A 16517-nucleotide genomic window follows, 5' to 3' on the forward strand; every position below is an offset into this window, starting at 1 on the left:
ACTACGTCCGTTTGCCTTCTTCATGGACTCGTTCTTCTTCCTTGCGGGATCTCAGGCAAGATGACCATACCCTCGAAATCACTTCTATCTTTGCTTTCTAGTTGTTCGCTCTATTGCTATGCCGTGCTACCTACCACTTGCTATATAATTCCTCCCATATTGCCATGTCAAACCTCTAACCCTCCTTCCTAGCAAACCGTTGTTTGGCTATGTTACCACTTTGCTCAGCCCCACTTATAGCGTTGCTAGTTGCAGGTGAAGATGAAGTTTGTTCCATGTTGGAACATGGATATGTTGGGATATCACAATATCTCTTATTTAATTAATGCATCTATATACTTGGTAAAGGGTGGAAGGCTCGGCCTTATGCCTGGTGTTTTGTTCCACTCTTGCCGCCCTAGTTTCCGTCATACCGGTGTTATGTTCCTTGATTTTGCGTTCCTTACACGGTTGGGTGTTATGGGGACCCCTTGACAATTCGCTTTGAATAAAACTCCTCCAGAAAGTCCCAACCTTGGTTTTACCATTTGCCTCACCACCACCTACCCTTCCCTCGGGTCGGCCAACCCGAGGGTCATCTTTATTTTAACCCCCCCGGGGGCCAGTGCTTCTCTAAGTGTTGGTCCGAACTAGAGTCCTTTGCAGCGCCACCTTGGGGAAACTTGAGGGCTGGTTTTAGTTGTACAGAGCGCTCATCCGGTGTTGCCCTGAGAACGAGATATGTGCAGCTCCTATCGGAATGTCGGCACATCGGGCGGTCTTGCTGGTCTTGTTTTACCATTGTCGAAATGTCTTGTAACCAGGATTTCGAGACTGATCGGGTCTTCTCGTGAGAAGGAATATCCTTCGCTGACCGTGAGAGCTTGTGATGGGCTAAGTTGGGACACCCCTGAAGGGTTTTGAACTTTCGAAAGCCATGCCCGCAGTTATGGGCAGATGGGAATTTGTTAATATCCGGTTGTAGAGAACTTGACACTTAACTTAACTAAAATGCATCAACCGCGTGTGTAGCCGTGATGGTCTCTTTCCGGCGGAGTCTGGGAAGTGAATGCGGTTCTTCTGTTATGCTTGAACGTAAGTAGTTTCAGGATCACTTCTTGGTCACTTCTAGTTCATGACCGTTGCGTTGCTACTCTTCTCGCTCTTATTTGCGTATGTTAGCCACCATATATGCTTAGTGCTGCAGCTCCACCTCACTACCCTTTCCTACCCATAAGCTAAAATAGTATTGATCTCGCGGGTGTGTGATTGCTGAGTCCTCATGGCTCACAGATACTTCCAAACAGTTGTAGGTGCCGATGATACCAGTGCAGGTGACGCAACCCAGCTCAAGTGGGAGCTCGATGAAGATCTTGATCGTTGTTTTGTTTTGTTCCTGTTGATCAGTAGTGGAGCCCAGTTGGGATGATCGGGGATCTAGCATTTGGGGTTGTCTTCTTTTATTTTGGTTCCGTAGTCAGACATTGATTTTACTCTGGATGATGTATGTTTAACTTATATTTGTGTGAAGTGGCGATTGTAAGCCAACTCTTTATCCCTTTCTTATTCAGTACATGGGATTGTGTGAAGATTACCCCTCTTGCGAGAAACCTACCATGCGGCTATGCCTCTAAGTCGTGCCCCGACACGTGGGAGATATAGCTACATTGTGGGTGTTACAAGTTGGTAATCAGAGCCATCCCCGACTTAGGAGCCCCCTGCTTGATCGAATCGCTGTCGTTGTTGAGTTTTGAACAAAATGTTTTGAGTCTTAGGATTATAAATTTCGGAGAGTAGGATTCTTTTTACTCCTTAGTCCCTTCGTCGCTCTGGTCAGGCCTCATGACGTAGAGTTTTGACTCTTCTCTCCTCAAATTTCACTAATTTTTTTTAGGATCATGCGGGTATCTTGGAATCGTTCCGATGGTTTTGTGATGAGAACATTGTTCTTGGTGCCTCCTGACATTTAGGGGTTGTGGCAGTGTCCCGGGGAGTTGAGCTCCGAGGTGTTTTCATCACAATTTTATCATTGCAGTTCTGGAATACCTGAGTTCGCCGACATCGAAAATCTCTTTTATGCAGTTGTTGGTGGGATAACCTCGACGCCACCCAGTACTGGGGCGGGAGTTCGGGAGTATTGCCATAACTCATATAGCGGATGCTTTTCAAAGGTTGAGGTAAATGATTTTCGAAGGCTTCTTGGTTATGTGTTGACGGATGGATACATCTGGATGTAGGAATTGTTAGTTTGGGTGAGATATTATGCTTCCCATGTATCCCCAACACCTGATTGCATAACCAGAAAGTTTCGGGAGTTTATAAGTGGGAATTAAACTATCACGTAGGAATTCTTTTCAACAGACACATGATGGGATCTATCATATGTTTGTTCCGGCTTATTTTGCAAGCCAATCCTTTCTTTTGTTTTGAGTTATGGTATTCGAGTTGCTTCGAAGTCAAATGTTGATTCCATATCTTTTCCTAAGAGGTGTTCTCATATTTCTATGGGAATACTAATCCTTCTTGATCTTTGAGTTTGCCATCTCAATTTCTTCTAAACCGGTGTGTTTCTCTTCAAGTGGATCCAATCATTTCAACATCCGCAAGATCAACTCAAAGTCTTCTCAACGTTGTTCGCTTCATCTGTCCCCAAGTTTCCTTTGTTTTTCCCGCCCTCCCACCCTTATCTTCAAGGACTCATATATCTTAATCAAGCATCCATTTTTATTTGTTGTGAAGTCTCTTCATTATTTTGCTTCAATGTTCTTACCCAGTGATTCTCATGAAGATGTTCTACTAGTTTATCATTCTTCGTTCCTTTTCTTCTCCGATGGATTCAAGTCAAGATTTGTCGATCATATCATTTCCTCAGTTAAAATGTTTTCTCATGCCGGTGCTCCTCTTAATCATCCAATTGTCGCTATTCAAATGTTCCGGAGTGCTCAAGATGTCTCGAATATTCACGTTTCCATTCTTCATCCGTTCAAGATATCTCGAGGTTGTTATCTCATTCAACCCATTTAAATCAACCGGTGCAATCTCTCTTGAAAATCGTTCAACAGTGTATCTTTTGAACGGATCTTATGTAGCAACCTGACCTCAGACGGTCAAGTCTCTATGCTTAAGTGTCATCACTGGATCGGTATGCTGACACACACAATACTTGAGGATTTATAACAGAGGTAAATCACATGTATGAAATAATGTAAATACTATTACCTCAATCCAAATAGCGTAAGTAACAACAAGGTTGTGGATTCCCATCAACACCAATGGCAAAGTTGAGTGTAGAAATCGTAACCCTAACGTATCACTTACTCGTCGTAAGAAGTCCTGCACGTTGAAGCCACAAAGGGTCAGTACATTGAATGTACTGGCAAATTCACACCAGAGGATAATGATGAATAATAGCTATCACTACATGCATATTTGGCTGGTGGGAAAGCTCTATGGTTATAATGTTTTTGCGAAAAGCCATTTTTTCCCTACTACAAAGGAATATAATTTATTTAACTACAAAGTTGATTGAAAAAAATATTGACAAAGTTCCTCCAACTCAATCCCAAATTAACATCAATAACCCAACAAATTATTTAAGTAACGTGATGAGATCAATATTATAATCCAAGAGCCAGATACTCAAGATGTCCATAAACGTGGGACACGGCTAACCATGATTAGTTTGTACACTCTGCAGAGGTTTGCGCACTTTCCCCCACAAGAATCGATCTCCTCCGTTGGATTTCTCGCACTACAAGGTGTTTGAGAAATGGATGACCGAGACACAGTCTTTCAGAAGCATTAACTCCTTACTCCGGGCAGACCATACCAACCTACATCCCTCTACCAGCCGATCCACCTCTTTAGGAGCTTCACGCAACTTACTCAACAATGCTAGAGCCCATAATAGCTTTTGGCTGCACACGGAAATTTCTAGCATGAATAATCTTATGATCCCTTTGAGCCTGGGTGGCATTCCATAGGGTGATCACATGGGTCCTCCGGGATCCTCTTGGGCAAACACTGGGTTCTCCAGGTGCCCCAACCAATCCACCTAGAGTGTATTAAAGTTGCCACCTTAAGTTAACCATTAAATAATAATTCTCACATCTGTCATGAATTCTCTCACACCAATCCACGTCTACGAGCATAGCATAGCAATAAGAGCATAACATAAAAGTAACTCCCAAGGTTTGAATGCAGGGTAATAGGTTCCTACCTCATCAACTACTTCCCAATACCCACATGTTATCAATCCTACTCATCCAATGTTTGAGGGTGAGACAAATGCATAAAAACTGGGTATGAAAGGGATATGATCAAAGTGTGAACTTTCCTATACTGTTGATGAAGATGATTCGCACTCAAAACACTTGACAGTTCTACTCGTCACACTCCGGTCAATCTATCGTAAGCAAGCAATAGTAACCACACATAAGCAATCACTCAAAAGATCAGAAAGAACAAAGAAAACAATTCAGAAAACATCAAAACCATGAAAATAACTCTTGCAACATAAAACAATTCTAATAGTACCAAAATTATGTGAATTTGTCCTTATCAGAAAGCTTAGGTCAAGAGCTTTAACTCGCAAAAAGAATCAACTCAAATGGAGCTACAAAACTAAAGTTATGATCAAACGAAGTTCGAATACAAATCTATTTGAATTCAAATTTTAAAACTTTAAAAAACATGTTTGAGTTGGATTACTGGATAGAGGAGATCATAACGATGAAGTGGGCGTTGGTTTCGTTGGATTTGGATAAACGAGCGAAAAGTTGTGACCGAATGAAGTACAGGCACTAATCTGCGAAGAAAATTATCATGAATAGGTCCCTGGTCGAAAATGAAAAGAAAAGGAAAAAATCCTATTGAGCGAACGCTCGCTACAGAGGCATAAGTAACGAATTCGTCCTCTACAGAAGCCTAACCAGTGAACGTTCGCTATTTAGAGCATACCGATTCGAAAAAAGTAAATAAAAAAACAAATCGATCTAATCTGGCCGTCTATCTAGGATCGAACGGACGAGAACGGGCGGGGAGTTACCGCGGCGGTGGCGGCGAAGTCCGGTGACGCGGGACGGCGGCGGCTCGGCTCCGATTGGGGTCGCGGCTCTGGGCGTCGGGGGAGGCAGCGAAGAGCACGGGGAGGGGCGGCATGGAGCGGCAGTGGCGGTGGTGGCGTCGGCGGCGGTCGACGGCGACGAGGGCGGCGGCTGTGGCTTCCGGTGGCGGTGGCGGTGGCGGTGAGATGCGGCGGTGGCGGCGCGATGCGAGGAGGAGAGAGAGGTCGGGGTCGGCAGCTTTTAAGGTGGGGAAGGAGAGGCGGTGCCTTGCGCGAGGGGTCGGGGCGGAGACGGAGCCCTGCATGGACACGGCATCACCGGTGAGGCGTATAGGCGGTGGACTCCCAAGCGGGAGCTCGGGGACGAGCGGGCGAGCGGCGTGGGCCGGCTGGGCCGTTGCCTGGCGAGCTGGGCCGGCCCGGTCGGACCGGAGGAGATATATATATTTTAAAAACATTTTACCACACAAACTAAAATAATAAAAACCAAATAAATAAAATTATTATATAGGCATGTAATATATCCAAATTTTCAGAAAAAGATTTTCTACAACGTGAACATTTTTGTAAAGTCAAATAAAATCCATAAAAATTCATATAATTCAAAGAGTGCTACTGCTCTAATAAAATCCAATAAAAATCATTTAAAAAAAATACCAACATGATTTCAAATTTATTTCTCTCCAATTTTCTGATGTAGGGAATCATTTTACCCTAATTTCCATATATTTTATTTTTGGAGAAAAATAATTTGAATAAAACCCAAATAACTCCAAATTGAAAATAATTTCAAAAGGATTTTAAATTTGATCCTTTTAAACTCCCAACTCATATTTCATATGTTTTGAAGAAGTCATTTTATCTTCTCTCATGAAAATCTTTGAGTTGCTTAGAGTCTTTGAATTTGAAAATATTTCCGGATGAAATTCAGATCTTTTCATAAACCCTTTTTCATTTAATTAAATGGAAGAAGTCATGTCATCTTCTCTCTAGTGTTTTGTATTTGAAAATAATTTGAATTTATGGAGAACATAAATGCAAAAATGGAAGTTTGGGAAAGTCCTTTTATTCCCTCTCATTTAACTTTCAAAAAGTTTCAAATTCACTCACTTTCAGTCGATCAATCACACAACAAACAAACAATCAATTCAAATATATCTATTTATTATAACATTCCAAAATTTAGAATTTTGGGATGTTACAAACCTACCACCCTTAAAATGAATCTCGTCCTCGAGATTCGGAGAGGCTAAAAAGAAATAGGTTAGGGTCGGGGTCTTCTCAAAATCCATCAATCATCTCCCGTGGTCTGGGGTGCTACCACCCTTAAAAGCATGGTTACGGTTCCATCAAAACTCATATACTTCATCCATAATGTTAACAGTGTCGGTCTTCTCAGATCTTCGGGATAATTCCTTATCTGGGCTCTTTCGGTAGTGGCATAACCGTTTCCTCAATTCTTTTGTCTTTCATCTAGGTAAGGTTCTTCTATGAGCAGGTTTTCTTAGCTGATGGGTCTGGCGCCAATACTAAACAACTATCGATATCTCATGGTGGCCAGCAATTTATGGTTTCTCCTGCAGGAAATGGGTCTGGGTTGATCCTCACCGTATAACCTATGGTTGGCAAAAGCTGCCTTGTACAAGGGAAAAATACCTATACCATTCTAAGGCTTAAACAAGGTTTTGATCGTCGTCTCTCTACTATAGGTAAGTCACTCAGATTTACCATCCCATATAGCAAGGCGAATAATAAGAGTAAGTCGGTATGGTGATCAATCCATCCCGCACCCAAATCATTACCTTGTATATGGTTTAGAGAATCTCGAATTCTAACACTAGGTCATCCTCACAAGCATTGCAGAATTTCTCTTGTCGACGAACTGGGTTCGAATAAATCCATTGATTCTGCAAGCCAAACAAACATCTATCATTCCTTCACAACTCTCAGGTTTTGTGTTACTCCTATAAGATCGTCTGTCGATAAAATCGTAACTTCTTCCAGGGTTTTCCTTTAGCAAGAATGTGCTTGCTTCTTGGCAGATCCTGGGGCCTGTGGGTTATGGCCCATCTCATCACTTGCAAACCTTGAACTCATCATTGGGGCAACTGATCATTAATCCAACATCCAGCTTCCTAGCATTCTTAAATCCATCCAATTGTACTTTCTCTCTTCCTTCTATTTGTACCAAACTCAGACGTGATTACTCAACTCATCATGGAGTTACAATTGTTCCATATTACCAACATCATATCTCCTTTATATCCAATAGTACTTCATCCCTTCATATTCTTGGGGTATCCAACATATCGAGATAAAACTCATACTTATGAAGTCCACTCCGTGGAATATCATAATCCTTTCCAGAGGTCAAGTGTCCTCACAGGGTACTACCACCCTTAAGATGCTCCAATCTTCCGTAGACCATATTTCTCATATCCTCGAAAATGGTCAACATCTTTCCTCATAGAGTAATAACTCATAAAATCCAAATCAGTACCAACACTACTAACTTTATTGATCCTCAAATTACTACAATCTCCTGCATATCCATTACATGCATCAACTCAACCCCTCAATATAAAAGAAAATGTTCTCACTACTACTACTATACTTCTCATAAACACAACTAATTATCACAAGTCTCCTTCTCCTTGGGGCATTCTCTGGCAAAATGCCCTGCTCCATTACAACGAAAACATATTACTTCTGACAAGTCTCGAGGTTTCCTTTTTGGGCAACTGTTGGGGTAGTGCCCTAACTCCTTGCACCTGTAACAGGTGATATGACTCAGGTCCTTCCTGGAATCCAATCTACTTCTCTTCCTAGACCTTTCCATGCCAATCATGGCTTCTATTTCTTATGGATCATACTCTACTTCCTCCGTCAGCAATTTTACTAGATCTCCATTCAGACAATTCTGGGAGATGTGTCCTTCTTCTCCACATGAATAGCACGACTTGGTGCAGGGTCTAATTGGTTCTTCTTTAGGTGTGTCCTCCACATCTTCCTTCATCACGGGTTCTTCTAAAATTTCTATAAGGGCTCCTTTCTTTACTTCTTTCTTCTGCTGTATAGTTCTTCGTACCATGGGGTCAATGTGACACTGAGCAGGATAGTGGGTAGTCCCTTCACACAAGAAACAAGTAATCTGCCTATTTGGGCATTCTTCAACTGGGTGACTTCCTTCACAATTAGGGCATTCATCCTTGTGTTATTTATGGGTGTGTCCTATTTCTCCAAAAGTCTTGCATGCACAAGGTTTCTTCATATCCTTTCCATAAGGCTTCAACTTCTGGGACACAAGATGAGATCTTTGCAGAGTCAACTTAAATTCTTTCCAAGTGGTTACTCCTTGCCATCCATTCATGGTTTGGTACATCCTCCACCAAGTAGCAGCACCTCTTTCAAAGCACTGAAGATCATGTTCGGTCATATCCTTTCCGACTATAGGGTTATTCTTCATGTGATCCTCCATGTTCTGAATCCATCGGCCCGTCTCCAATTGACTCATCGGTCCAGAAAATACAAGCACATCTCCATTCATCCTCTATTGGGTCCATGGGTTTTGGGGTGAGATGAGAGACAGGGAGAGGGATACACACAATACAAACAATGGTTTTGAAAAGACAGATTTTTTTTGTGGCTGTCGGAAAAACATCAAACAAATGACAGCTCACACACATCGCATCTAATGTAGGCATATAACATGGGTTGGGTCTTATAAAGGTCAATAAATCTTCAAAGTCATCAAGCTCTACGAGTCTTGTTCATGTCTCCGATGGCTTATTTTGATCGTGCTTGTCCTTCTCAAGTTCCTCTGCCAGATTTCTGTTATCGCGAAGTCTTCAGTGACATCCTTTAATATTTCTGGAGTTGCGTTCCAACTACTGGGTTTCAACATCCTTGCCATGAGCCATGGTCCTACTGTCCTTCAGTTCCTGACAAATCTCCGGTACCTCGAGGTTGTAGCTCTTCCAGCTTGGCTACATTCAGCTTCTGGTTCCTGAGTTCTTCACAAAATGCTTCCTTGTCTAATACGGCTTCCTGGAGCTCCATCTTAAAATTCTTGATGTACTACTCCAGATCCTGGTGATACACCGGCTAAGTTTAAAACTTCATTTTTTTCGCTGATAGGTGTTCCATCAGCCTTCTACCATGCAATCCTTCCGAAGAAATGCATGCTTAGCTCAGCTTGGTGACCATAGTATAAGTGGCGATGACATCATGGATAACCGTGTTTCTGCCCTTGTCATTGCCATGAGCTATCTTCCATAGTTGGTATCTCCTACCTTAGGGTTTTCTTGACTAAACTTTGAGTTCTCATGCTCCATGTTCCGATCTTTCTCTGATACACCTTGATCTCGGGTATTGACGGCTTCCATAGTCTAAAAAATTCCAATAGGGTAGCCTTCCTAGGTCACACAAATCTGGAAAATTCTACAAGGCCTTCAAATTCTCCTAGTCTTCGGAGTCTTCAACCGTCGTAGTTTCCATTATTATAATGCACGGTAAAGTCATCTTCATTCCGAACTGGTCTTGGTTGTCCGATATCTTGTCCTTCTTGGAGTGGTCTCATCAGTCGAATCTTCGTGGTCAAATGGGGAAAGGGGTATAGTCTCACTAAAAGGGAATTTTTGAATAAGCTCAGAAGAGAAGAGAGGTAAAAGATCCTTTTGAAAATGAAGTTGTAGAGAAAATCTTTCCTATGGGCTTGCCAGTTTCTAGGGGTTACGTCCTACAGTCAAGCTCTGATACCATCTTGTAGCGACCCGACCTCAGACGGTCAAGTCTCTGTGCTTAAGTGTCATCCCTGGATCGGTATGCTGACACACATAGTACTCGAGTATTTTTAACAGAGGTAAATCACATGTATGAAATAACGTAAATACTATTACCTTAATCCAAATAGTGGAAGTAACAACAAGGTGTGGATTCCCATCAACACCAACGAAAAAGTTGAGTGTAGAAATCGTAACCCAAACGTATCACTTACTCGTCGTAAGAAGTCCTGCAACATGAGACGTTGCAGCCACAAAGGGTTAGTACATTGAATGTACTGGCAAATTCACACCAGAGGATAATGATGAATAATAGCTATCACTACATGCATATTTGGCTGGTGGAAAAGCTCTATGGTTATAATGTTTTTGCGAAAAGCCAATTTTTCCCTACTGCAAAGGAATATAATTTATTTAACTACAAAGTTGGTTGAAAAAAATATTGAGAAGGTTCCTCCAACTCAATCCCAAATTAACATCAATAACCCAACAAATTATTTAAGTAACGTGATGAGATCAATATGATAATCCAAGAACCAGATACTCAAGATGTCCATAACCGGGGACACGGCTAACCATGATTAGTTTGTACACTCCACAGAGGTTTGCGCACTTTTACCCACAAGACTCTATCTCCTCCGTTGGATTTCTCGCACTACAGGGTTTTTGAGAAACGGATGACCGAGACACAGTCTTTTAGAAGCATTAGCTCCTTACTCCGGGAAGACCATACCAACCTACATACCTCTACCTGCTGATCCACCTCTTCAGGAGCTTCACGCAACTTATTCAACAATGCTAGAGCCCATAATAGCTTGTGGCTGCACACTGAAGTTTCTAGCATGAATAATCTTATGATCCCTTTGAGCTTGGGTGGCATTCCATAGGGTGATCACACGGGTCCTCCGGGATCCCCTTGTCTTGTAGCGACTCGACCTCAGACGGTCAAGTCTCTGTGCTTAAGTGTCATCCCTGGATCGGTATGCTGACACATAGTACTCGAGGATTTATAATAGAGGTAAATCGCATGTATGAAATAACGTAAATACTATTACCTCAATCCAAATAGCGGAAGTAAAAACAAGGTTGTGGATTCCCATCAACACCAACGGCAAAGTTGAGTGTAGAAATCGCAACCCTAACATATCACTTACTCGTCGTAAGAAGTCCTGCAACATGAGACGTTGCAGCCACAAAGGGTCAGTACATTGAATGTACTCGCAAATTCACACCAGAGGATAATGATGAATAATAGCTATCACTACATGCATATTTGGCTGGTGGAAAAGCTCTATGGTTATAATGTTTTTTGCGAAAAGCCAATTTTCCCTACTGGAAAGGAATATAATTTATTAACTACAAAGTTGGTTAAAAAATATTTAGAAGGTTCCTCCAACTCAATCCCAAATCAACATCAATAACCCAACAAATTATTTAAGTAACATGATGAGATCAATATGATAATCCAAGAACCAGATACTCAAGATGTCCATAACCGGGGACACGGCTAACCATGATTAGTTTGTACACTCTGCAGAGGATTGCGCACTTTTCCCCACAAGAGTCAATCTCCTCCGTTGGATTTCTCACACTACAGGGTGTTTGAGAAACGGATAACCGAGACACAGTCTTTTAGAAGCATTAACTCCTTACTCCGGGAAGACCATACGAACCTACATCCCTCTACATGTTGATCCACCTCTTCAGGAGCTTCACCCAACTTACTCAACAATGCTAGAGCCCATAATAGCTTTTGGCTGCACACGGAAGTTTCTAGCATGAATAATCTTATGATCCCTTTGAGCCTGGGTGGCATTCCATAGAGTGATCACACGGGTCCTCCGGGATCCCCTTGGGCAAACACTGAGTTCTCCAGGTTAACCATTAAATAATAACTCTCACATCTGTCATGAATTCTCTCAAACCAATCCACGTCTACGAGCATAGCATAGCAATAAGAGCATAACGCAAAAGTAACTCCCAAGGTTTGAATGTAGGGCAATAGGTTCCTACCTCATCAACTACTTCCCAATACCCACATGTTATCAATCCTACTCATGCAATGTTTAAGGGTGAGACTAATGCATAAAAACTGGGTATGAAAGGGATATGATCAAAGTGTGAACTTGCATGTACTGTTGATGAAGATGATTTGCACTCAAAACTCTTGACAGTTCTACTCATCACACTACGTTCAATCTATCGTAAGCAAGCAATAGTAACCACACATAAGCAATCACTCAAAAGATCGGAAAGAACAAAGAAAACAATTCGGAAAACATCAAAACCAAGCAAATAACTCTTGCAACATAAAACAATTTTAACAGTACCAAAATTATGTGAATTTTGCCTTATCAGAAAGTTTAAGTCAAGAGCTTTAACTCGTAAAAAGAATCAACTCAAACGGAGCTACGGAACTCAAGTTATGATCAAACGAAGTTCGAATACAAATCTATTTGAATTCAAATTTTAAAACTTTCAAAAGCATATTTGAGTTGGATTACTTGATAGAGGAGATCATAATGAAGAAGTGGGCGTTGGTTTCGTTGGATTTGGACAAACGAGCAAAAAGTTGTGACCGAATGAAGTACAGGGACTAACCTGTGAAGAAAATTATCACGAATAGGTCCCTGGTCGAAAATGAAAAGAAAAAGAAAAATCCTATTGAGCGAATGCTCGCTACAGATGCATAAGTGACGAATTCGTCCTCTACAGAGGCCTAACCAGTGAACGTTCGCTATTTAGAGCATACCGATTCAAAAAAAACAAATCAATCTAATCTGGCCGTCTATCTAGGATCGAACGGACGAGAGCGGGCGGGGAGTTACCGCGGCGGTGGCGGCGAAGTCCGGCGATGCGGGACGGCGGCGGTGGCTCGGCTCCAGTCGGGGTCGCGGCTCTGGGCGTCGGGGGAGGCGGCGAAGAGCACGGGGAGGGGCGGCGTGGAGCGGCGATTGCGGTGGTGGCGTCGGCGGCGGTCGACTGCGACGAGGGCGGTGGCTGCGGCTTCCAGTGGCGGTGGCAGCGGCGGTGAGATGCGGCTATGGCGGCGCGATGCTAGCAGGATGGAGAGGCCGGGGTCGGCGGCTTTTAAGGCGGGGAAGGAGAGGCGGTGCCTTGCGCGAGGGGCCGGGGCGGAGACGGAGCCCTGCCCGGACACGGCGTCGCCGGCGAGGCATACAGGCGGTGGACTCCCGAGCGGGAGCTCGGGGACGAGCGGGCGAGCGGCGTGGGCCGGCTAGGCCGTTGCCTGGCGAGCTGGGCCGGCCCGGTCGGTCCGGAGGAGATATATATATTTTTTAAAAACATTTTACCACACAAACTAAAATAATAAAACCAAATAAATAAAAATATTATATAGGCATATAATATATCAAAATTTTCAGAAAAAGATTTTCTACAATGTGAACATTTTTGTAAAGTCAAATAAAATCCATAAAAATTCATATAATTCAAAGAGTGCTACTGCTCTAATAAAATCCAATAAAAATCATTTAAAAATACCAAAATGATTTCAAATTTATTTCTCTCCAATTTTCTGATGTAGGGAATAATTTTACCCTAATTTCCATATATTTTATTTTTGGAGAAAAATAATTTGAATAAAACCCAAATAACTCCAAATTGAAAATAATTTCAAAAGGATTTTAAATTTGATCCTTTTAAACTCCCAACTCATATTTCATATGTTTTGAAGAAGTCATTTTATCTTCTCTCATGAAAATCTTTGAGTTGCTTAGAGTTTCTGAATTTGAAAATATTTCTGGATGAAATTCAGATCTTTTCAAAACCCTTTTTCATTTAATTAAATGGAAGAAGTCATGTCATCTTCTCTCTAGGGTTTTGCATTTGAAAATAATTTGAATTTATGGAGAACATAAATGCAAAAATTGAAGTTTGGGAAAGTCCTTTTATTCCCTCTCATTTAACTTTCAAAAAGTTTCAAATTCACTCACTTTCAGTCAATCAATCACACAACAAACGAAACAATCAATTCAAATCTATCTGTTTATTATAACATTCCAAAATTTAGAATTTTGGGATGTTACATCTTACCTGACTCTTCTATTTTCCCGGAGTTACTCTCAAATTCTTCTCCAAGTTTGACGTAAGAATGAATTATCATCAGTCATTTGTATTTCTCCAAGATCTGTCAAATTATTTTCATTGTTGGCTCAATCTTTCTATTCGTCATCCCGGAGTATCTCAACAATTCATGGTGGTGTTTCTTCTCGACATTCTCTGCATTTATAGACTGAAGAAGAGTTCCTCTTAAATCCTTATCCGTTCTCTTGAAGATTCTTGGTGCTAGCCTTATGCCATCCTCTCATAATTGTTTTCGATTGTGAGAATTCTTTTCACCCATCCGGAGCAAATTCAGGAATCTTTTCAGTTTGATTCTTCGGAGCCCATCATTTCAGCATTATTCATTCCAGCTTTCACCTCTCATTCTCCAAATTTTACCGGTGCACATTCAAGTTTCCTCTAACCAGTTCGTGATCTATTCGCTCTCGTGTATCAATTCCCTCAAGTATCTTCATTTGTTATCTAATTCTTCCCGGTGTTTCTTTATCTTTTCTTCATTCATTTTCAATTCTTACGGTGCTCTGTTCAAAGATTCTTCTTCCTTCATTATCATATCAATTCATTCGTTGTTTCCAAATCCTACCGGTGGTTCATCGAAGATTTTTCTCAAGTTTACGCTATATCCCTCCCCAATCCTTTTTCAAGAAGAATAAGTAGTATGCCAAATCCATTGTGTGTCATCAATTTAAATTAGTGAAGGATAAGCATAATGTAATTCTTATTCTTGTTTGATCGAGTGAATTCAATTCCCATTCCGGAGGTTCATCAAATTCTCGGTTTCAATTGTTTCATCTTTTTTTCCCGAAGTTTCAAGATTTTTTGCGCTTTATCTCGTCGCGAAGATTCATCTAAATCATTCCAAGGATTCATCTTATTCTTTTCAAACTTCTTTTCCTTGCGACCTTCTTTTATCTATCCGGAGTTCTTCGAGAGTTTTTTCATGGTGGTCCGTCAAGGATTACTTTCATTCTTCAATTGTCCTCAAGGTTTCTCTCGAAGTTAAGATCCGCCAAGCTATACTCTCAAATAAACATGGTGCTCAACACATGTCTTATTTTGAGGAGCTCAAGCATTCTTCCATTTGCAACCGAAGCGCAATTCTTTCATATCTCATCTTTTGAGGTGGTGTTATGTCATTCTTGATAATTTCCCTTCGTGTTTCATGATTCACAAGTTTTCAAGAGTGATATATCTAAATCCATCATTTTATTTTTGCTCAAGTCATCTTTTCAACCAATCAATCTCTTCATTGGAGTTATCTTGGGTTATATTTCACCTAAAGCTTTCCCTAAGGGTTGTTGCTATTTACGGTGCTTATAAATGACCCAAGTTCTCCATTTATCATCCCGGTGAAATAAGTTTCTCGTCTCCTTGTTCATATCAATCCAATCTATTGTTTTCATTAGTACCAGAATTTCACCTCAGTTTCGAGATGTGTTCCATTAGCCCACATCAAGCTTATGCTTTCGTTGTTGATAATCCAACAACTCCATTCAATATTTTCTTCATAAGCATGCTCTTTCAATTTTATTTGCGAGAGTTGTCATTCTTCTTCTCCGTTCTTTTCTTTCCAACCATCTAGTTTTCCATTCATTTGTTCTGGAGGCATGGTGATGTTCCTCTCTTCGTCCTATCATCTCGTTTTGCCAAGATCATGCTCTTTCCTTTGTCTATCCATTCAACCGGAGTGTCGTGTCCTTCATTCAACTTCTCTCATCTTATCAAGTCTTACCTCCCTTCTCAACCGGAGTGCTGTCGGAAATCTTTCTTACCCTTGTGCCATTCTTTCAATAGTTCCGAAGGCAGTGTGTTGTTCATTTCATCAAGCATACTCGTATCTTGTCAAGTTCATGTTCAATTCCTTCCATTTATAGTCGGAGTGTTGTCCAAATTATATCATTCTTATTCCTTCTCTATCTTGTTTTAACCAGAGTGTTGGGTCTATCATTCCTCGTCTAACCGGAGTCTCATCCAAGTGCTTTCATTTTGTCAAGCTCATATTCTTTACCTTCCTTTTCCAACTGGAGTGTTGTCGTAATTAATCCTCATCGTTCCTTGTTCATCTCGTTTCAACCGGAGTGCTTGCATGTACTTGTCCATTGTAACCCTTTTCTTATGTCTTTCAACCCACAAGGTTCTCGTAATGTTCCTTGTTCCTCTTTTCTAACGGAGTGTTTTCAACTTTGTTCATCTTCATTGTATTCTTTCTTTCAATTTGTTCAACATTGCAAGGTTATTTGGTTTCACTCATTTGTCAAAGAAGCAACTTAGTTTTACCTCTTCTCTTCCTCTTCTGTTTCCCTCCAGTGCCATCCTAGATCTCGGGACGAGATCCTCTCGTAGTGGTGGAGTGTTGTGACGCCCCGAGACTGATGCGCCAGGTGTCTCCCAATTATTCGCTGTTGTTGCCTTGCCATTCATTTGCGTGTTGCATGTTGCCATATCATCATGTGCATTGCATCATCATGTCTTCAAACTTGCATCCGTCCTGGTCTCCCCGTTCCTTCCGTTGCCCGTTCTTAGCCTAGACACACTTGCACACGCCCGCGGCATGTCCGAAATAGTATTTTATAAGTGGGCGGAAAATGTTCTCGGAATAGGTTGAA

This window comes from Triticum aestivum, chromosome 5A, assembly GCF_018294505.1.
Source record: "Triticum aestivum cultivar Chinese Spring chromosome 5A, IWGSC CS RefSeq v2.1, whole genome shotgun sequence".
Classification (NCBI taxonomy): Eukaryota; Viridiplantae; Streptophyta; class Magnoliopsida; order Poales; family Poaceae; genus Triticum; species Triticum aestivum.